The 21,636-nt window shown below is 43.2% G+C and overlaps 1 protein-coding gene across 6 annotated transcripts in view; it reads left to right on the top strand.

The window, feature by feature from the left end:
• The window catches only part of BACH2 (BTB domain and CNC homolog 2), a 183,873-nt gene that overhangs the window by 103,274 nt on the left and 58,963 nt on the right, over positions 1-21,636 (top strand). For all 6 annotated transcript variants that reach the window (XM_030945457.1, XM_030945459.1, XM_030945456.1 and 3 more), the window contains one exon: positions 642-792. The gene's annotated coding sequence lies outside the window, so the exon portion shown is untranslated. The remainder of the gene's footprint in view (positions 1-641; positions 793-21,636) is intronic.

Genomic DNA, 21,636 nt, shown 5'->3' with positions numbered 1-21,636 from the left:
TTTGACAAAAGCCAGTATTAATTATTATTTAAAGCCTACTGGATAAATTTGCTGGTTTTGTGATAGCTCCTTTCTGGTGTGCTGTGCAGTTTCCTAGAACCAGAAGGGTGATTTAGGTTGAGCTTTTTATCTGGTTCCAACCCGTCTGCCATCGGCATGGACAGCTATCACTAGACCAGGTCACTCAAAGCCCAATCCAACCTTGGCCTAGAACACTTCCAGGGACGGAGCATCCACAGCTTCTATGTGTAACCTGCTCCAGTGCCTCACCACCATCACAGTAAAGAATTCCTTAGTATGTATGTGTAACAATGCATGTACCTGTAGTGTGATCTGGCAGAATAATCTCAGAAACGTGATTATTAGTTAATGTGTTAGCTTATCTGTTCAGAATTCTTTTCAGGGGCCTCATACTGTATGACTGAAAGGAAAACATGGTCTTTGTAGGAAGGTATCTACAGCTTAAAGCTTTGACGAAGTGTGAAATGGACATAAGTAATTATCATGTTTGGCATAAAGACCTTCTATATTAAAGAAAAAAGATGCCCCAGCGTGTTTTTTTAGAATCAGAGGGAAAAAGAGGTGTTTGTAAAGATTCGGTGCTTGATTTTTTTTAAATTCGTGCCTTTATTTTATTTTAGGTTGCTCCAACTGAGTTGCCAGAACACTGCCCCACAGAACTTTGGAGGGTCACTTCTTAATGGATTGCTGCAGCCTCTTAATTTCTCCATTGATCCTGTTCCCTGCATCGTGAGAACATTTTAGCCAGCACAGAACCTAGAAAAGTTACATGTAAGTCGTGATTCCAATTCCTTTCTATTTAAAGAAAAAATGGAAAAAAAAGATCTTGGGAAGGCAAGGTAGAGGCAGTAAATATCACACTTAAGAAAAACACCGTAAAAGCTGTAATTCAACTGCAAACATTAGGTGGTGAATAAATTGTTATTGAAGTAGTTACTTGCTTTTTTAACCTAAATAGTGATTGTCATTTTGACAGCTTTTCTAAGTGTTCTGCTACTACGGTAAACCATAACAAGAAGTGCCTAAAATAGCTCTGTTCCCCCATTGCACTAACTGTGCTTTGTTTTTCTCTGCAACGGGCTGTGTGTGTGCACGCTTACCTTGGTGCACTCTGCCAAAGTTGCACATGCTCCATGTCACTTTGGAGGCCATCATCTGCCCTACAGGACTGCAGGCACCTTTCTATTTCTCCCATGATAAAATCCATATGCTTCTCCTTTTGGGTTCCTGGAGTATTTCCCTTGGAGGAGCCCTGGTGCTGCTTCGTCCTTCAGCCTGCTGCCCCAAAAGACTCTGTTAGCATCAAAAGTATCTTCATTGCTACCTCCTGCTCCTTCCAGGTGAAATCAGTGCTCCACCTGACTGTAGGAGGGTAAAGAAAGTTGTGCATAGATGTACTAGGGAGAGATTGAGGGGACTGCAGATCCCTTCCTAACTTCTCAGCTGGAGCAGTAGTCCCCTGTGCTTGTTGTGCTTTGATTTCACCCAGGATGGGGAACAGCTTATGATCCTGTGCACGTATTTCATCCCTGATCCCACAATGACTGAGTCTTCCTCTGAAACATTCCATAGCAGAGTCTGGCATAGAATCGGTGGGGAGAAATTGGTTTGACCCTTTGCAGTTTTTCAGCAGTTCTAACCCTAGTTCTGGTTTCTGAGCTAGAAGAAGCTTCTGGACCACTACAAGGATGGCATGGATGTGGTGGTCTGTGCTCTATGGAGGGTGGGGCACCCCAGAGCTGACAAGTTTGGGAAAAGGCTTGAGCACAACTTAATTTCATTAATTTTTAAAACAAAACCAAATCTCTTTGTCGTTAAGAGGTTTTTATCTTTGGGATGGTGTTATAGAGCAGCTTGGCAAAAGGAGGTAATACAAAATTGTGGTTCACAGTGTGGCACTGTGCACATTGCCACCCTTGTTTGTTCACTGCAGTAACAAATGCATATGATGCAGTTTAGTCAGAACAGGTCAGTGAAGCAGACCACTCCTTACTGGTCAGTTTTTCTTGAATGCTTACTAATACCATTTTTAATATTTGGAACTGATCTGTATGTAATACTACTTCTAAAAAAATATGAATGTTTTGGAACCAAAGTATTTACATTAGAAATATACCTTTGTTTGAAGTACTTTTTTTGCTTCTGTGACACTAAAAGATTTACTAAAAAAAAGAAGGGTTTACTGCAAAAGGAGGATTGTGTTCTTTAATGCATATGGAAATTTAGTTTTTAAAGAGAGGAATTTTTTTTCTGGTGTGATGAGTATCAGCAAAAACAATGGTGAAGTCATAGGCAGTGGAGAAAGTCTGGGTAGTAACAGAATTCACTGTCAAAGAGGCCTTACAAGGTGTGAGTTTGATTTTGTTTTCCAAAAAAGGGAGAGTGTTGCCATTTCCTTGAGGGTCTGGCATTCTCTCATGCAGTTATTAATCAAATCCCCCTTAGCAGGAATCATCTGACTACAGGAAAATTTTGGATCTGGCTTGAAATTTGTTTTTAGTGCTTGTCTTAAGGGAAGAAGACTTGAAAATATGAGTTGTAACAGCTAGGCAGGCAGAAAAAGCTTGTTTTTCATTAGTCCTACTTAGCACTATTCCCATGAGGTTCGGAAGCCTTATTCACAATTTTTTGCAGGCTTTTCTCATGATGTTTGAAAAGCTTATCATTAGGCATCTTGCAAATTCACTATTTAAAACACTTCCAGAGGAACTAACTTCAAAAATATCATCCTTGTTAGGGGACTTGAAAAAGCAGACAGAAATGGGAAAGACAAAACCTCTCTCATTCCAATAAGTGAGTGCATGGGAAGTTTAGTCTTGCTTTTTGTTGTGCTACAAATAATCAGATGTCTCCTTTTCAAGGAACAAAATCAGATCTGAGGACCAAATGAACTTGAAAACCAGCGTGAGGATGTGGGAGCTGCCATCAAATATGTGCCTTTCCTTTTTTTTTTCTTCTTTCTATTTTAACTGTGGTTATGGGCTTCAGCTGTGCATTGTTTTTAAAAAATGGTGTGTACTCCAGCTCCTAGAAAACCCATGCGTCACCTCACAGGCTGTTGGTGGGGTTGCACCCGTCGTGTGTGCAGATCCACACCAGCACAGGTAGACATGAGGGCAAGCTGCCCATTGCTTATTTGATTTCTCTGTTTCCCATTGTCTGGCTGGTTTTGATGACAGACTCTGCTAGTAACAATTACCTCATTATAGCAATTTCCATAGAAAGGAGCAGACTTTCACTTGTTAATTAGCCCTGCTGGAAAGGGCAGTTGCACAAGGTTGACCCAGCTGTAACAACTGCATTCTTGTTGCTTTTCCCAGGATGCAGTGGGATAAATAAGTATGCCTTTCCCCCCTTCCATTTATTATTTTGTTTCTATAATACTACTAGGATACTGATGGATAAAATCTCCATAAAAATACTGATGTGTGAGTTCAAAGCAAAATGTCCTTTGCTTGTTCTGACAGAGCATATTGCAAAACCCTGTTATGGGGCGTGTGCCAAGGTAGTAAAGAAAACCCCATTTCTCCAGGTTCCCTGGGAATGAATCCTGGATAGGTTAAACTGAGTGTACTGTAATGTGGGAGTACAGCAGTCAGGGAGAAACTGTGCTCTCTGCTGAGAGGCTCTCTCCATTTGTTATCCCAAACAGTCACAAATGGCAGAGAATGTACAGAGCTGTGTCTTGGAGCAGCTGCTGGGGCAGGGCTGCTGGCATCCAAGCAGAGACAGGTGACTATTCCTAGCAGTGTCCATACTCTGCTCATATTTCTCATTTTGTTTTACCTCCATGTGATTTCCTTTAAAAGCAGCAAAAATAGCATCCCAATCAATGTCCTTCTGCACCTCATAAAAAGACCAGATTGGTACTGCTTATCCAATGTTGTGAATTCACCAAGGGCCTATAAGTGGTTTAAACAGGATAAAAAAATAAGGCAACCCAAAACTCAGAAAGTTCTGTCCAGAAATTTCATATTTGCTAGGTATGAGTTCTTCAGAGTATTTTAAAAAATTTAAAGATTTCTTGAAATCTATGCTATGCCCATCTCTAGGCAGATGTAAATAGTGTAAAATTTTAAATATGCAGATATTGGTGGTTTAATGTCTGTCACCCGCCTACCACCACAGCCTGGGAAAAATGTAATTTTTTTAAAATCTGCTCTTAAAGGTCAGATAACTTGACAGAATTCAGAAGAAAAGCAGATTTCTGAAGGCAAAATTATATCACTTTGTACATTGACTTACCAAACACTCCTAACCATCAGTAGCAAACCCTCTTCTCAAGTGCCATGACCATACCTGAGGACCCTGGCAGGTTTATCTTACTGGATGAGAGATGTGTCCATGTCTACATTTTGTGATTTTTCTCATACATTTTCCTGTTGGAGTGCTGTTTTCATAGGGGTGAAGGCACTTTCTTACCCATTTTATGGTACTGACATATCAGGACTCTGTACCTTATGCCACCAATGTGTGGAGTGTCTCCTGCCGCGGGGACCTTCACAACCTCCCATGGCATCCTGTCCATTGACCACTGCTAGCAGCTCTGTGTCAGTCCCTCGATGTGATCAGGTGCTTCTCAGCACCTTCAGTGCCTCTGTACCTCAGCCAGGCTGGTGGCCAGGGACAGCCTTTGATACAAACACATCGAGATATATATATATAAATAAGTATAAGATTTTTTAAATAAAATATGTATCTGGACAAATATATGTCCTGGACAGTGCTGGTGTGGCTTCAGGCAGGGCGCCTGCACATGACACATGTGTGGGTGGTGAGCCAGGGTCCCTTCCTGGAGGTTTCTGCCCAAGACCCCGGTGCTGGAGGCATCCCCATCCCGGCACACGCGGTGACCGTGGGCTGTGTGGCCGGGAGGAGCGCTCTGCTCGTGTTCAGCTGCTAACAGCAGCACAGGACAGCAGGGTTTGTTGCAGTGTAGTGTGCCACCCGAACCCAAGTTCCTCTGACACCTCTTGCCTCGCTGGCATGACCACAGGTTTGTTTGTTCGTCACCCCAGCGGTGCCACGGGCTGCGTGGGCGCGCAGCATCATTGATCTGTTTATTCGGCGTTCCCCGTGTGGCCGCCGTGTTGTGGCGAGGACTTTTATTTTTTGCTGTGGCAGGTGACAGCGCGGGTGTGTGTGTGTGTGTCAGCCCAAGGGACTGAGTCACAGCCCTCCCTCCACCCAGGGCCAGCGGCACTTCCCCTTTCCCGGCGGGGTGAGATGCCAGCCCATCTCCTCGGGTCATCTTACCAGCCTGTACATTGCATTTTTTTTTTAATTTTTTTTTTACAGAAAAGCCTGAGAGACGGTGGCAGCCAGACCAACTTTCTCTGTAACCCAAACCAGTGAAAAGTAAAATCCATCTCACCACATCAGTTTTGTTTTCACTGCTGGCTCAACCTCTCCTCTCCTTCTGGCAGAGCCATGCACAGTCATTCAGTGCCCAGCTTGGGGGTGGTGTGGTTGTTAGCTCAGTGGTGTATGACCCATTTATTTTCATAATACTTAGATACCCGCGCTTCTGCGGCATTCGGCACACAGGTCCTGCGACCTAAATCCTGGGCAGAAAAGCGCACACCTGATTGCAGCGGCGTGCCTGGGGAGCAGCCGGCTCTGCCCCAGCCTTGTCGGGAGCTGCAGGAAGCTGGTGTGCTTTTGGGTCTAGCAGGCAATTGATGAGCAAGGGCAGGTAAAGGTGCATTTTTCTGGAGCCAGCACTTTGTCTTCGATCATTTAGTTAAGTATTGATTGCTAGCTGGTGGGACATGCTTCCTGTTACGATGTACAAAGAGTAGAGACGTAAAAGCCTTGTATGGGATCATTCTCTCGCTATTATAACCTGCACTTTCTGCGACAGCAAGATGATTAATGGCATGAAATTGTTCACTTTCAACATCTCCAGACATGGCATCACCCTCGTGTTGGGTCTGGTCTTAAGATGGATCTTTTTTCCTTTATTTCTTTTTTACTCAGTTAGTTGAATTCGTTTTCTGTGGGTTTTCAGATGATAATTAGGTTTATGCTTGTTTTACTTTCTGTAAATGGAAAGAATCAGGCACAGGACACACAGGAGAGTAAACTGGCATCGCAGTAGACTTGAGAGTTTTAGGTATAAAATTAAAGAGTAATTTGCAAAGTGACTTGAAGTAAAGTGGATTTAAACACAATGAAATCATCCTTGACAGCAATTTGTTTGAAGTTCTTCTACTGTTATGAGTGTAAAGGGATTTTTTTCTTTTTAATTGCCAGTTTCTGGGTAGAGTATTCAGCATAATTTCTCACAGGTAAGTGAAGCATTAACTCCTTGTACCTCAGTATTTTGGGCAGTGTGGGAAGAAACTGAGAGTTAGGGGGAAGCACCTTCTCTACTTCATCATTTGAAAATCAGTCAGTGGTCAGCTAACTTAGAGAAAGACCTTACCAGGGACACTGGTACTGGGAAAAATGTATGAAAATCCAGCAGAATCCTGGACAGTAGATAGGCACACCATGTGAACAGTTGTCTTCAGTGTTTCACAGAATATAATGGCACTCTAGATATAAACTGGAAAAAAAAGTAACAGCAACTAGCTAGTTTGCATTCCTTGTTCAGATGAGCCATGAGTTTTGGGGCTTTTACATTTATATACTTTTGCTGTAGGTGTTGGAAGTGTGGGTGGCCACGAAAAAGCAGTGGTTACAATAAGATTTTCCGTTTATTGCCCTTTGTGTACGACTAAAAATAAGATTCAAATGCTTCAGCATTTGTGGAGCAAGCATAATATTTCTCTGAGATCTGATGACTGGCTTGCCTGCAGCTTCGGCTCTGTCTGGTGGGTGAGTCCTAGGTTTTAATGCTTGTAAATGGGTCTGTGTTGGAAGGAGAGTCAGAGCTGACTTGTGGTGTGGTCTGGCTGTGTTAATTCATCAACTTCTTACTGAAAAAAAAAATAAAAAGTAGTTAGGCTTAGTACATAAGTTAAAGGTGGTGATGAAAGAATTTTGGAAGCAGAATTGTTCTGCTGTCTGGAAAAAGCAGCTTTGGAGAGGACTGAAAGATCTTTAAAGTCAAAACTTTAAAAACTTCAATGGTGTACCTTGAATTGTTGATCCAGAACTTTATCTTCTGGCAAAGAAAAAGCAAAGCAGAGAAAAAAGAAAGGAAATCTATATAAATCTGCTGAGCTTGAGAAACAAATTCTCAGGGTTAACTTTTGGCAGATAAAATCCTTTTGCTTTGCTTTTTAGGGTGACTGTTGAAATACACTATGTGATGCTTTTCCAGGTAGTTGCACTGGTTAGGAATCCACTAAACCAGTTGTGGTATCTTGAACTACTAAAGTGCTCTGACCACATTAATTGATATGTCAGCTCGTGGTCAAGAGAAATATTAAAGAGATATGTCAGTATATGCAGGGAAATTTGTAGCTTCATGGTGTCAGCTTTGGTGCTGTCCCAGCTTCGCTCATTAGTAGCTGTGGCATTTCCAGAGAATGAGTGTGCCTGTGCATGTCAGGCTTCTCGGTCTGATGTCATTCTTGGTGGATGAGAGGAGACAGCATCTATCCAAGAGCTGCAGGACCCAAGGTAGAGGCTAAAAACTTGCTCTCTGCTGTGGGGCAGCTTAAGCATCACTGCTTTCTTGTCACTTCATGACCTTCCCAGCTTTGCCAGGCTTTTCAGGGCAGCAGAGGTGTTGGTCTTGAGAACTGGGCTTTATAAGACAATAGGTTTTCACTCTGACTAACACCACGTGGTGCGGAGGATGTGAGGTGCTGGGGGCACTTAGAGGTACACGCGCTTGTTCCATGGACTAGTCACGCTGTCAGTGGTGAGTCTTTCTTTAGGCAATATGAAATCCCTTTAAATTAGCTCAGTGTAGTCCTCCCTCTCCTCCTAGGAGAGCTCAGTGCCTGTCATTGCTGCCTTACTTTTGCCTTTTTGCTGAAATGCTCCTTTCTGCTTTTACATCTGTGCCTGCTCATTGAACTGGCTCTTGCCCTGATACGAAGTACAAATGGCAAAGAGAGCTGATGTAGTAATCAAGACTTCAAATATTTAAGATGGGAACGGGCAAAACTTCAGCAATTATTAGTTTCCCCCACAGTGGTTGCTGCAGGGAATTACATTACCTCTGTTACAATCACCTGCATGTCTCAGTCCTGTAGGTGCCCAGATGCCGACAAGGGGTGTAATCATTTGCTGTAATATTCTTCTGTGGAATTTTCCCTTTTTCAGTACAGTTGTAGAGGTGGTTTTTTTTCTCCCCACCCACCCTTCTCCTTCTACTGCTTTGCCTGCTGCAGGTAAGTTCAAACCTGATGGCTTTGAAGATAATGACAGGAGAGAGTGCAACGTGTGCGTCATGTGGCAGCGGCACTCCCGCGCCAATTGCTGCTGTTGCTGCGCTTTCCAGCGGGATGAGACATGCTGGGCTCTTCCAGGGGTATCACCACACAGGCTATTTTTAGAGATGGCACATTGGGTGCGTTGTGCAACTATCAGTACCCACTGCTGTGCTCTTCATTTTTTCCCTTGTATGGTGATGAAGTTTTTAAGGTGTTTGCCTTTCTCTTGAACAGGTAGTAGGATCTCTTTTTGATTTTTTTAACTACTTGTAGAGGTGCTCCAGGGAATCTGTGACATTATCTTTTCTGTACACAGTTTGAAGGGAACAGTCCTACATGTGGCCACTAAATTAGGATTAATGCAAGTGACACAAACAATGTGGTTGTGATTTTCAGCCGAAGAGCTCTAACAACCTCTTGGGTTGCAGAGCAGAACTGCTACCTTGGGAAACCCCCAGCTTGTTTTTGGCTTTTTTTTTTTTTAACTTTACCACAGAAAACAAGCTGTAGTCAGGCATTTTTACAGTTGTCATAAACTCTTTCTGTGGCTCTCATTGAATGGAGTCCCTTGAACAGCCACCTCATGCTATACTGTGAGACGGTGACAGCAGCAGATGCTTTGGGATGTGGTGCAGCCTCACAGTGGGAGCAGAGCTGGACACAGAAGTTGACTAGTGGCTTCTGTCCATCGCTGCTGGAGGAGCAGGGCTGGCCAGTCGCAGACTGCTTGTCACAGTGCTCAAATAATGCAAAAACATTAGCAATGGAGATTTGCGGTAATGGTGTATTTTAAGTGCGTCTCTGCTCTGCCAGCTTCACTTTTAATGCACTCGGCTAAGGAATGCTTTGGAGGTTGCTGCTAATGGATGGATCTCTCAGAAAATTGGAATTTTGAAATAAGATTGACACTTTGGAGTGAGAAATATAAATCTAATGAGAGTATTTCAGCAGAGGTTTGTAATTAGGGATGAATGGAGGGAATTTGTACGCACAGTCTGCAGAAGGGCACAATGGAAGGTGAAATTGCACCCTCTGTGCTGAATGAGGGATGAAAGCCAATGTATCAGTGTCATGGCATGACAGTGTAGAGTATAAATGATACTGTCACTGAGTGCTGCAGAAGGTATCAAGGGAATTCCACTCCAGTAAATTACATTACTTAGACAGACCTGAAGGCATTGTGTCTGAATGATTGGAGGGAAAAAAGGTTGTCAGCACAAAGCAGAAGATATTATAGAACAACTGGCTGCAGGCTTGGAAAGCAGTTTTTTTCTGATGTTTACCATGCAAAGCTTTTCAGATGCTGTTTAAATTTCTTTTTTGGTTAAATTACAAATGTATTGATGAAGGAAAAGTATTTTTTGAGGTGGTGTTTGGGGTGGACACCAGCCTGCAGCAAAAGGTGTGAGCATGCACAGCTCCCATTTTTTCATTAGGAATTGGGACTTCTTCGGACTTGAGAAAAATCTAGTCATGTGTTCCCAGCTCAAGCAGTGTTTTTTAATGCATAGCTTTGTTTCACTGAGGACTTCCTTTTTGGCCTGGCTTTTGCTTGTGGGGTAATTCTAGCATAGATTTGTAGAGAGAGATGGGTTGTTATTGTTCTCAGTAGCAGTGAGGGGCTGGACTGTGGTGAGGAGCAGCAGATCATGGGACTTTAAGGTCTCCTTTAGAGGCGTGGTGAGGTCCATGATGTAGGCAGGTAGGAGCATGATGTCATGGTGACAATGCAGCAAAAATCCAGACTTACCCTTTCAGCATGTATGCACTAATGTAACACAGTGTGTTCCTCACACTGTTCTGCTTTTTGCCCACCAAACCCCACTGCTAAGGCCAGTCCCAGCCACCGGGATGGTGTTGAGTAAATAGTTATTTCTCACAATTTTATTCTCTGTAACAACCTACTATCAATCCACCCGCACAGGGACAGTACCTTAGAGATGGGTTTAACTGCTTCTCTGTCTCTGACCTCACACACAGACAACACCTACAAGCTCCTGTAATTTCCTAATTTGCTCATGGGTGAGACAGCCCAGGTTCCACAGCTCTCCCAAAAACTGCTGCTTGATGATTAAACATCTGTTCCCCGAAGATGCTGCGTTTCATCCTGTGGTACATAATAAGCTCTGCTTATCTTGGGGCTTCTTGTAAAACTTCAGCAGTCTTTGTCCTTATTAAAAACGTACTTTCCCACTTGTCTACTCATAAAAAACAACCCTGAAAGTACATGCTATAAGTAATGATAAGGGAGCAGGCTCCATTCCTCCTTTCCAAAACCTGTTTTTTGGCAAAGCCCACACAAGGCAGGAAGATGGACATGCAGCACAGTTTTAGCAGTCCATAGAACAGGCTTCTCCACATGGGAATGGTGATTCAAGTTGTGGGAGCATTAACCAGGAAATATGGCCAAACTGAAGGGTGCTGACTCTAGGAAGGCAGCAGTTAAAATGCTCCCATGGAAAGGCTTCAGCCCCTACAGCCTGTAGCTGGAAACCAAAGCATCAAACCCACAGGCTGTGTAGAAAAGCAGTCAGGCATCTGTGGAAAAGAAGTTGCCCTGTGTGGGATGGGATTCAATAGTAGAGCAATTTACTCTACTGATGGGTCCTGATCATAGCCAGAGGTGAGTGGGAGGAAGCAAAGTGCAATTTCTGTCTATACCTCCTGTATTACAACTGTGTTGGAGTAGTCCAGGGTCTAGGACTCTGTCTGTCTGTCTGTCTGTCTGGATAAAAAAGGGATTTCAGATACTAGAGGTGTAAAGTTTGTCCTTAGACCATCATTGTCAGGGGAAACTACTATGCCTGCTTGAGAACCTGTTCGTAGTAGGAGTAAAAATCTGCTGTTACTCACTTCTCCTGTGGTATTTTGTGTCAAAAGCTGGCATTTTGGCGCATGTGGTTTTTTGCATGTTGGGAAAGCAAATGCTTTTTTTTCTTCTATTTAGTGTTATTTCTCTGGTCATGATCAAGCTGTGTTTTCAAAATGTGGTTCTCTGTAGTCATCCATTAATCCACAGAAACTCCATTAATTCTCACAGCGCTAACCACTCATATGAGGCCGTTTTGCTCTTCCCATGCTTGGTCCTGCAGCATGAATGCCTATAACCAGCACCTGTGAAGTCACCAGGGCCACGCGGGGGAGTGATAGGTGCAAAACTGGAATTTAAATGCTGCAAAGTTGTGTGATTGCAAGAGTGGGATGAAGCAGGAGAAGGAATGACCAAACTATGCCTTAGGGAAGAGTGGGAGACTAACCAGTATTGCTTTAACTGAGAGGGATATTGAGCCTGCTCAGTCAGATCGGTATCCCCTGGCAAATGAATTTTGTTGTGTAAATGGCTCCCTGTGGTCCCAGAAGACTATCACTATCTCTTCTTATCTTGTACAGTGGATTTCTAAATAATCACTCTTGGTGGAGGAAAGCTGTGGTTTAGTAAGTGTAGCTTGCTAACGAGTCAGTGGTTTAATCTTCATTCTCATTCCTCGTGCTTTTGATAACACAGGGCTATAAAGTTTGACATTGTAGAATGTTCTCTATAAATTCTGATTTGCTTGCCAAAAAATCAGCCTATTATTTTCAATTCCTCATTAGTGTTATTAAACTGACGATTGATGTGTAAAAACTGCCATTTGCATGAAGTTCACAAAACTGCAATAAAAGACACTTTTGTTCTGACTTGGTAAGGAAAGAGAAAAAAAAAGCAGCTAAATAATGCTAGTTCTAACAGCAGAGATGTTCATATAAAGACATGTTCTGAACAATAAGATCATTTATCCATGTATGACATAAATACATCGGAATTTAAATTATGAGAGATCTTGTGAAATGCAGCAAAATGCACACCACTGGCATTGTGAAGTTTCCCTTCTCTAAAGCCCTGTTTTCAGAGAAAAGCAGCTTTACTTTTGCTTTGAAAATCCATTATCATAAGCCTTTTTTAAAAAAACGTTTGTCGTAGTGCAATATTAAAGCAATTTTATACCCTAAGAGCAGCTCTTTCGTGAGGTAAAATGCAATCCCATGTGTGTATGTAATTGCGGTTTATAATACTTCTCACAGCCCTAATTTTCCCAAAATTAAGAAAACCACTAACCTTTTTAGGCTTTCCTTTTCCTAATTGTTTTTTGTTCTCCTTGTCTTTCTTCCACAAAATATTCTTTTTTTAAAATCCCTGCTCAGGAGGAAAAAAAAAAAAGACACAGAACACTCTCTGGATTCATTGCAAAACACTGCTTGAAGGAAGCATTTTAAGAGTTTAGGTTAAAAAGTTTCTGCTTCTTTCAAACTACATGGGTGACACTGCTATTTTGGGAGACCATACCATCTGCTTGTTAACCAAAAAGCAGGGAAGATATTCCTAGTTCTAGTATAGGTTTTTGGGTTGATTCCACATAAAATTCCCAACTGATCTCCGCTTGTGTTTGCCCCCTCTATAAGCTAAGGAGAACAAGGCCACTCATCTCTTCAGCCGTCACAGCTCCCAAGCTGAAGATGCTCAGCTTGTGGTCCTGAGTAAGACATGGTTGTTCACAACAGGAACAATCCATTGAGACCTGTGAGGTCCCTAATTCTTCCTTGCAGGTGTTCATGTCACAAAAGCAGTGACAAGGAGTAAAAGAGCAATATAGTGCTCAGCCCCTGATGTGCCACAGGTGACTGCTACCTGTGGATGAAGAAGAAGGTGTTCGGGGAGGCTTGGTTGGGTGCGGTTGGAGGAGCTGAGTTTTTGTTTGTGTTTGAGTAAGAAAGGGGGAGGACACATTTTCTGGGGTTTGCTTGGTTTTTGGGGGGGGAAAAAGGCAGAAGGACAAGGTTTCCTAGCCTACTGATTGACCATCTGCCAAGTAGTGCAGGTGGAAAAAGTGCAGGAGCCCAAGAGGACAGGAAGATTGTCCTTCCCTAGGTGGAGAGGAATGGCAGGACTTGTAGTGCAGATGGATTCAAGGAAAAGTTGACATGAGTAGGAGCAAGGTGGAGCCTATGTATTTTGTCTTGTGAGTCTGTGGAAAATAGCAAAGCAGAACATGAAAATGTGAGAACACGTTACTGTGGTCCTCCACAGGTGATGAAGACATTTGTCTGAGACTGGAGAGATCTAAGTCTATATTATATTGCTGGAGTATCTGCAAATACATATGTATCACCATTACAGTATCTTCCTGACTGGCAAAATGTTTCATCCAATCTCTGTTGACAGAAAAGATTGCCTACTGATAATTGCTTTGCTTAAGTGTCTGATAATATGCCAGAAATGAGAGCATTCTCTGTTAGGTCATCTTTAATTATGCATGTACCACCTGTCAGCTTTAAATCTGGAGAAGATTAGTTTTCTCATTGGATTTAGAGTAGGGAAGAGAGCCTTCAACAAGAGGACTAGGCTGTTGCAAACAGTGTCTATGGGGGAGTTTCACAGGCAGTCTCCTCATCATCCCCAGTCATGGATACCGCTGTTGGCACATGCGGAAATATTTGAAATATTGCCTAAGCTTGCTGCCGTAGTGATGGGTTTCACAGGAAGAGGATTTCAGACCATCTGTTGCGTTTTCAAGTTTTCATCTTCCCCCATACCAAAGGGAGAGAGGGAGTGCTGAGGTGGGGGAGGACACGTGGCAAGTCGTGGCTCCTTTGGCAGTGCTGGGGGGAAATCCCCCACAAAAGCCGTGTGTGAGGGGGCTATTCACTTGCCACTGGTGAAAGTACATAATAAAACTGGTCAGGCCAGTACAGACATCCCAAGTTAATAGGAAATTAAGGGCTCAAAAGACTGAAAATTTATGAGGATGGGTGCTTTGCGGAAAACCCTTACAGGGAGAGATGGTAAAGATCTCAGGATATTAAATTAACATGGTTGCCATTACCAAGCCTACTTAGGATATTAAAAATTATATTGGAGAATAAATTTATCTTTGTTCAGGGTGGGGAGGCAGTAATTGTTTGGGAATAGTTGAAGGGATTTTCAGTCCATGGGAGAATACTAGCTGTTTATTTGGTACAGTCATAGATTTTAGGAATCTCCTTGGTTTTCTGGTCTCCTTTACTCCAAGGCCAGTGTGGTTGATTGTTCTCTGAAATGCATCATTTGCACCAGAAAACAGAAAAGGTCTTTGTTAAGCTTCTCACCAGCTTTTGGCAGAAGAGAACATCACTTGAACTGTCAAGCATTGCTCCTGCTGCTCCTTGCCTATGTATCTTAGTGGCCAGTGCTTCCCTGTCTCTGCGATTTTGGTTTTCCAGCTTCTGTCATCACTGCCTCAGCCTCCTGAAAAGAATTCCTCTGTTACACTGGTTAGCTGACACTGATCATTTTTCCTGGTAGTATCTTCAGCCAGAGCTATTTCTGAAAATCTGGGATTTGGAACAGTAGGTCAATTTGTAAAACAACGAGCGAAGAGGGACAGATGGCTGTGGATACGAGAGCATGTTTCTGTTCATCTCCATTTGGCTTTTGCTGATGCTTCATTGTTGCGCGAGCGTTTGAGGCTGTCGCTTAGCGTTGGTTAAGTGGTTGTTGCCCCTTTGCTTGAAAGACTGGCCTGTGGCACTTGTCATGTCCCCCACTCTGCTCCAGTGGGGCTCCAGGGCAGGCTGCCTCTGCAGAAGCTTGCAGTGCCTTTGCACCCAAGGACATGGAAAGGGTTTGCAAGACGAGTGGATTTTCTGCTCAGAAATATGGCTGTGTTTCTCTTGACCTTTTCTCCCAGGAGCTGCACTGGGCAAGGCTTTCCTGATGATTCCTTTGCTCAGGGTAAGGTTGCTGGACTCACCTTTCTTTATTATTCCTGTGTAAATGATTACGACTTCTCCATGGTGTGTTGTGCTGCTGGGTTTTGCTCAGTTCTTAGGCAGATTCTGATTGATTCCAACTTGCTTGCTCTGTCTCTCTGAGTAGTGGTGCCAATAGCATCACCTTGATGTAGCTGAATTTTACAGACCTGAAATGGAAAAGCATGGGGGTGTGCCACAACCCTTTTTTCCTTGCTTGTGATTCATTCAGCCCTTGCTTCCACCCTCCTATTTCATGACAGAGGGCTCTCCAATCTTGCAGTGTCCACTGGAAGACATCTCTTTTGTTCAGGCTCCTTCATTAAATACAAGGGTGTATGCATCCCATTATTCTGGTGCTACTGCTAAGCTGTGCAGCACCTCTGGGTACTGCAGGAGATGTCCAGTTCACTGGTCTGAGGAACAGCCATACTTAAATGAATGTGATACTTTGCTTTTGTCTCTGGAAAAAGGAACAATTAGATAAGGTTTATAAATACCCATAAGAATTGAAATCCTTGCTTCAAACCCTCTGAGCTCTTTTGGCTTGGGAGGTATGGCTTACAAAGTCCTCAGACTATGGCTGGTCCTGGGGGCTCTTCCTTGTCCTATATTTTACAAATGGTTGCTTAAATTACCTAGAGCAGCTTTTCTGGAAAACCTTCCTATTCTCAAACTTGGGGTGTCCTATCTAGTGACTACTTCCCTCTTTTCTCTCCTGGACTACTCTTCACTGGATCTCACTGCCTTAGTCACAGGAGGGGCTTTAGCTATCCTCTCCATTTCTCACAGGGACACTCATTTAACAGTTCTCTTGTAACCTTTGGTGTGTTGCTGGTTTTAGGCTTCACATGTTTTCTCTCCCTTTTCACTCTTTAGAAGCACTACAATAAAACTCTTCACATATCAGATTTAGTATCTGTTATAGCAGAGACTTCCTACAGGATTCATAGTTTTCCTTGCTTGATAGTGAAGCTGGTGAAATTCAGAGTGATGTGTTTACACTGAGCTATCTGACTGTATACACTGCTAATTTTAAGAGGAAGGGGAACCCTTCTTGGGATAATTAGTTTTGCCATGTTTATAGACACGAGCATGTTTTTCTTGACTCTGAGGCGGCTGCTGACAGCTGGTATTACAAGAGTTCATTGGGAGTCTCATGGTCCATGTGTCCTTATGTATACACAGCACAGACACGATGAAGCCAGGGAGAGATAACGAAGGCAGTGATGCTAAACCCTCTAGCAGTGCCCAGTAGTGAAGCATTTGAACAGCCAATATGAGCCAAATTCCAGCTTCTGTCTAGGCTGTAATGATCAGGAAAATCACCTTGTCCTTTAATAGATTTTACCAATCTGGTTAAGAAGCCAAGTCAGAGGAATCATTTCTTCTTACTGCCCTGGCAGTGGCAGCACAAGCTCCTAAATCAGGGGTTTGCCTGTGGCCCACCAGCACATGAGGGTGGTGCTGCATGTCCCTTCATGCCCTTCTGAGGTGTAGGGGCAGGGCAATGTGTGGGTTGTGCAAGTGCCACCATCAGGTTTTGTGGCCTTTCCACCACAAGCCAGTTGGCAACACAGTGCTGAAGACCAATGGTAAATACGCACAACCTTCTCGAAAAGTTCAAGTGGGCAATCAGAGCGCAGCAAGTGGCTGCTTTTACACTTTAGTTACAGAGTGATTCTGGAGAGATTTCAAGGAAACCTCTTTGTAGCAGGAAGCTGCTGCTCTAGGGAGCTCATTCGATGAAGGAGCTGCGCCTTCTGCACCTGGCGCCTCCGTCCCTGGGCTGCTTAATAAACACATGAGTGCGGCCATTATCAGCCAAGCTCCGCTTCTCTCGCCTGTGCTAATGTGCTGCTATTTTATGTCACATCAAGTGAGGAGGGAAAGCGGTGATATGAAGCCTTTCCTCCTGTTCCTTAAATAGGATTGATGACCACAGCTTAACAGCATTCCAAGAAAAAGACATTTGACTGAAAGTGGCCAGAGCTTCCCCTGAGATGCTGAATAAGGATGTTCATCCTGGTAATAACTTGCCTTTGCCATTTTCAGAGCAGGCGTTCCTATTGCAAATTCTGCATTAGCTTGCTGCAGTCAAATGTGTGCGCACATGTCTAAAGGTACCTCTTTGATTTTCCTGCTCTGCCTCCCCCCACCTCCCACACAGGCCCAAGGGAGCCCCATTGGCTCATTGACAGCTCTATCTCGAGGTGGTTCCTCCAGCAGCACTACTTGTTGCCCTTTGGTGCCCCTTCAGCCATGGGGGCGTCTGCTCTGCTGTGCAGGAGCATCAGTGAGCTTTCTGCACACTGTGGGCTGGAATTCCCTCTGGGCCCCTGCAATGAATATTGCAAAAAACTGTGCTGAGCAGGGGAGGGCATTGTGCTTTTATGTGCCATGGCTTGCCAGTTTGAATCACATCTGTTGTGTTGCAGGGGAGAATATTGCTTTGGTTGCAGTGGGTTACTGGAGTAGTGGCAAGTCCCATTTGTAAGGGGTCCTGGGCTTAAGTCTCATCTCATCTGTCACCAAGACTAGGAATCTACTCTGACAACTTCTGCAAATGCTGGTTTCACTTTTGTTTACTTATTTTCCAGCCATGTTCTTTGTTTCTGAAATGGTGTTTACATACTGTAGGGTTTTTTTTGATGCAAATCAATTAGTTTTAATTTCTTTCTCAACTACCTGATTTTTATCCCATTTCTTCACCACCATCCTGTTGTTAATTCACATGATTATGTGATGTGATATCCCTCCCTGGTTAGCAAAATGTTAGAATAGCTGTTGGCAGCTTCTGAAAGGGTAATTAGCAAATAGGAATTACTCAAAGATGTGCACACTAGCCTAAGTAGGCATTTTCCAGCTGTTTGCAAGTTCAGAGACTCATAGGCACTTTCTTGGGCTCTAACGCAAGATTAATTACTTGCTACTACAAAAGAACATTTACAAAAATGTGTAGCGTGCAATCCAGACTACTGTGTTTTGTTCCTTAAATTGGAAGTGGACATCTTTGTCAGTAAGAGCGGGATTTTTACAATGCTTCGTAGTCCCGTTCCTGAGGAGCCAAGCCTCTTCATTACAAAGGGATGTCACACTTAAATCAGAATGGTGAGAGCTGCCTAAGGAAGTGCTGGGGGCTGGGTAGCTGAGTCCTGACACTGCAGGGTGTAGCTGTTCCTACCTGGGCACAGCTAGGTGCCAGTGCCTTTGTACTGAGTGCCTGAGCCAGGGGCCCAGCTCCCGAGCCATCCCAGTCTAGCCCAGGACATCCTCGTTTCCTTTCTTTCTCATGTGCAGGAATTGCTGTTCACCAGGCTTTCTTTAGAAAGCCATTTACACTGCTCTGCCTCGTTTTGGATGAAGAAGCCCTCATAAATCAACTACAGCCACACAGCTGTGCTAAAGGTCTCCTTTTTTATCCACGGGCAGCTACCACCAGCCTGCTTTTATTTCTTCTAATTCCTATTCTGTTGTTCCTTCAGGATCAGCCTGAGGGCAGTTGTATTTTTTGTTTGTTCCCTGCAGTAGTAAGGTTGTTGATCCCTGATGGTGCAATGGAGAGAGGGGGCAGGCAGAGAGGAAGTGCATGGCTGGTGTATTTGGACTGCTTGACAGTTTTACTTTACGTTCAGGGTCTTCTTGCTACATCCATAGCCTCTTCTGTTCTCTGCCTTTTCACTTGACATCTCTTATGCCTAATTCTCTAATCAGCTGGATTATCATCTCTTGGCACCATGTCCTCACCCACTCTCTAGCCTCTCACCAGTGATTACCTCTCCCCTCTCATCTCTTCTCCACTCTGACACTTCTCCCTGTTTGCTTCTCTGAGTGCCTGTGACTTTTCTCTCTCCTCACCTCCCAGCATCATCCCACCTCCCAGAGGGAGAACAGACAATTTCTGCAAATCTTCTTTCTCGGCATTGCCTTCATTCCCACTGCTCTTTCAAGCTCCTTGGCAGTCGTTCTCCTCTCTGTTCTGGGCAGTGAAACATCTCTCTGATGCCTGTGCCCTCTTTTCTGCTCCCTCCCAACAGCCTTGCATACTCGCTGTATAATGCAATGCTTTTTCTTCAGTTTCTTCAGTTTCTTTTTGCTCACTGAAAACACTGGACAATAGCCACTCTTTCTCACAATTCATTTCCCTATTCTTACTCCAGCCCCTCTGCCTCCCTGGAAGCAATGGAGCTAGGACTGGGCTCCTGCCCCCTTACTATAGACCTTTCTCCCTGGAAACTTCTCCAACCATCCCTCCTCCGCCTTTCCTTCTGAGCAGCTCTTGATCCATGAGCCCCTAGCCTCTTCAGCAGCCTCTATCTCCAAGGTAACCCTGGTCCTTTCCCTCCTTTTTTCTTGAACCCTTCCACACATCCATAATAACACGATTCTTAGTGTCCTTGTGGATATTGCTCTTGGCTCTTCCCCATCCTTTCACTTTTCACCATTCCCTCTGGATTTTCCCATTTCAGAGGTTTTTTTCACGTCTCTCTTCTATTATTACTAAAAACATTTGCACAAATATCTTTTTCAGGATTTTAATTTCACCTGTTTCTTGTGCTCTTTCTGGAAAAGTTCTTGCCACATGTAGCAGAGAAGAATGCATGTGTGCATATGTACTTCAGGTGAGAGATGTGTGGAGTAATGGCCGCAAATAATACTGAGACACCTGACTTCTACAGTAAAAGGAGCATTTCTTTCTTCATATGAGGATGGGTTGCTCTGTTGATAGGACTCTTAATTAAGAGACATGTCATTTTTTAATGTTTGAAAAACTTGTGCCAGATGACATGAGACACACAAAGATAATAAATGCATATTTTTAAGAGGTAGTAATTAAACATTGTGCATATGTGTGTGCATGTATACAGATATATGTGTATATATGGGGATATATATGTACATATAGATGTATGGTTATATATAAATATATACACACACACATCTATAACTGTAGGTACATGCACATATGTGTCTGCTTTTAAGACACTATATGTGAGAAGGGAATGCTGTGATGGAATAGCATCATGCCATTCATAATCTAGTGGTGGCTGTCCTGTATTTCATCAAGCAACAGGTATTTATTTAAAGCATTTTAACGTTCCCTTGGGCATATAATCAAACTGTGTCTTACTCGCACTTTAAATTCTTGAGGTAATGGCATGCATCTGTGGATAGACTTACCTGATCTTGACCTCTGATAAATATGAATTAACTGAGCCTACAAGACTCCAATCGTCTTAATGGCAAAATCTTCATTTAGTCTGAGAGCTCAAAATTGTCTCTTCCTTTCCTGAAGCTATGTCTCTATGTGGTCAAGTTTGTCTAAAAAGATTGGATTGGGTCCTGCATAACAATGTTTGCATTCTTACAACAGTCCAAGAAACAAAGTTCATTGATTTAGTTAGAAAGACTTGTGAAGTGATTTTCTAATTAATTTAATTTTTTATTGCAATATAAGTTAGGTGCATTTAGGATAGGCAGAAGTTGAGGGGGAAGAAGTAAGAAAAAAGCATGCTTGCTTTTACATTGAGGACTGTTCTCTTTTACATGAGACAAACTCCCTGGCAAGCGCTAGAGTTTGCCATGTAGGCTGGTCCCCTTTTTAGCACAAAAATTGCTGTAGGGGTTTGCAGACACGGAGAAGTATTGATTGTTTCCTAGCCCACTGTTTGTATTACATATTTCAGTTAATAATTTGTAATGCTTTTAGATTAGTTTCATTTGAAATACTAATCAATGACCTTTATAGATCTCCTGCTTTATACATAAACATGCCAATCTCAATGGAGCATGAGAGTTTTATTTTATCCTGGATTGTCTATACTATATAATTATTAATCTGTAGTTTAATCTCCTTGTCCTCATGCTTTTATGGCTTGATCCCGCTTGTTGCAAGGGATCTCAAATCTAATTAAAGGGCATAGATTAATGGCGCTCAACACCTTCAAAAGTAAGTGCTGGCATGTGTCAGCTATGTCTTGTTGCATGAAGATCTCCTGATGCCTCTTACTCTACTTGTGCAGCAGAAACAGGACTGGCTGCCTTGTGTCTTGCAATTTCACTCTATGAAATTTCACTCTATGAAGTGTTGTTTTGAACTATAGTCGGTTTTCCAGACTTGAGGTGCACAGAGTCACAGTTTTCTTGCTGTGATGTTCTCTCAGACAGTTGTTGGAAAACCACCACCAAAGTGTTTCAGCTGAGGGGGAAAGAAAAAGAAAAATAAAACTTGAAATTATGTGTTGATTTCCCAACATTCAGCATTTTTTTGAGCTCTTCTAAAGCTCTGGTGCCCTCATGCTGTGGAGAAAATCATGAGATCTCAGCTGGAGAGTGGGCTAGGGAGGGGGACACTGCAGCCATTGCTGGAAATACTGCTGGCCAACAAGAAGTTTTGCTGAGGGAATTCCAGGGCAGCTAGCAGCTTCTAACTCAATTCTTCCTCAAAAGCTGGTTTTCTAACAAAACAGGGGGGCTTGTGCTCTGCTTGTTCCATCATCTGCATTTGGTGTGGTGT

This window comes from Camarhynchus parvulus, chromosome 3 (genome assembly GCF_901933205.1).
Source record: "Camarhynchus parvulus chromosome 3, STF_HiC, whole genome shotgun sequence".
Classification (NCBI taxonomy): domain Eukaryota; kingdom Metazoa; phylum Chordata; class Aves; order Passeriformes; family Thraupidae; genus Camarhynchus; species Camarhynchus parvulus.
Note: the sequence above shows the minus strand (reverse complement) of the source record. Positions and strands in the feature narration are given on the sequence as shown.